General features: G+C 42.2%; 1 pseudogene; it reads left to right on the top strand.

Annotated features, from left to right (window-relative positions):
• The first annotated feature begins 700 nt into the window (after positions 1-700).
• On the top strand, positions 701-1,327 carry LOC102868931 (annotated as a pseudogene).
• Positions 1,328-1,692: the final 365 nt, after the last annotated feature.

Genomic DNA, 1,692 nt, shown 5'->3' with positions numbered 1-1,692 from the left:
TAGCAACTCTGTGTACAACAGAACAGACCCTACCTTTGTGCCATCCTCTGCCACGCTCTGCTGAACTTAACCCTGCTGTTGGAGTCAGTGTCAATTTATCTCATTGAGAGTCTTCTTCATTTATCCTGACTCATATTTTTCCAAGACTAATTAATAACATTAATATTTTATTTTGTTTCTTGTGGAAGTTTGCACAATAAATTAGGTATTTGACAATTTCTATATAAATGCTTCAGTGATGTCTGTATTCTATCTCTGACCTGCACATGAAAATTTAAAATTATCTCAAATAATTGAATCTGGGGAGTTGTCTGCCATGGAGGCTCATAGCATATGTTCTTGAGCAATGTTCTTTACCAATTCTAGGTAAAATAGCAATCTAAAGCTAAACAATGGGGTTGCTCTGGAGGCCTACTGTTAAGGAGCGATGTCGCCATCCACAAAGCCCATGGTTTGAATCCACAGATTACTCTGGGGGAGAAAGATGAGCAGTCTCTTCCCATGAGATTTACTGTCCCTGAAAATGTACTAGAGGGTCAGCTATGAGTCAATTCCAACTCCGTGGTACATACCAACAACAGTGCAAAATAATGGAGTGTCTAGAAGATAAGTAGGACCTTATGACCTCAAGGAAAGGAAACACTAGATATATTTAAAAAAAAAAAAAAAAAAAAGGAAAAAATCGAGGCAGCGCGGAGCCATGGGCATCTCCCGGGACAACTGGCACAAGCGCCGCAAGACCGGGGGCAAGAGAAAGCCCTACCACAAGAAGCGGAAGTATGAGCCGGGACGCCCGGCTGCCAACACTAAGATTGGCCCCCGACGTATACACACAGTTCGTGTGAGAGGAGGCAACAAGAAGTACTGTGCCCTAAGATTGGATATGGGGAACTTCTCCTGGGGCTTTGAATGTTGTACTCGCAAAACAAGGATAATTGATGTTGTCTACAATGCCTCCACTAATGAACTGGCCCGAACCAAGACCCTCGTGAAGAATTGCATCGTGCTCATTGACAGTACACCATACCGCCGGTGGTATGAGTCCCACTATGCGCTACCCCTGGGTCACAAGAAGGGGGCTAAGCTGACTTCTGAGGAGGAAGAGATTTTAAACAAAAAGTGAGCAAAGAGAACTCAGAAAAAATACGATGAAAGGAAAAAGAATGCAAAAATCAGCAGTCTTCTAGAGGAGCAGTTCCAACAGGGCAAGCTTCCTGCATGTATTGCTTCCCGGCCAGGCCAGTGTGGCCGCGCAGATGGTTATGTGCTAGAGGGCAAGGAGCTGGAATTCTACCTGAGGAAAATCAAGGCACGGAAAGGCAAATAAATCTCCCTCCCATTTTAGCACATGTATTAATAAAGGTGTTTATTCTATTTAAAAAAAAGGAAAAAATCAGTAAGTTAAAATATGTTAACTATAAAGACTTTTCCAAATGATTCCATCAAGAAAATACAAAGCAAGTCACAGAGGAGGGAAGATATTTGCAAATTATATAATGATGACTCATATTCAGAATATATAAAAAGCTCCAACAAATTAATAAGAAAATGACAGAAAACCTGATAGAAACATGAGCAAGGGACAAGTGAGCACTTCATTGTTGTTGTTGTTGTTATGTGCCGTCGAGTCGTTTCCGACTCATAGCGCCCCTATGCACAACAGCCCTAAACCCTGCTCTATCCTGCGCCAAC

Source organism: Elephantulus edwardii, unplaced genomic scaffold (genome assembly GCF_000299155.1).
Source record: "Elephantulus edwardii isolate Elephantulus edwardi_28Jun2011 unplaced genomic scaffold, EleEdw1.0 scaffold00465, whole genome shotgun sequence".
Taxonomy (NCBI): domain Eukaryota; kingdom Metazoa; phylum Chordata; class Mammalia; order Macroscelidea; family Macroscelididae; genus Elephantulus; species Elephantulus edwardii.
The sequence above is the reverse complement of the archived record's forward strand: the minus strand, read 5'-3'. Positions and strand labels throughout refer to the sequence as shown.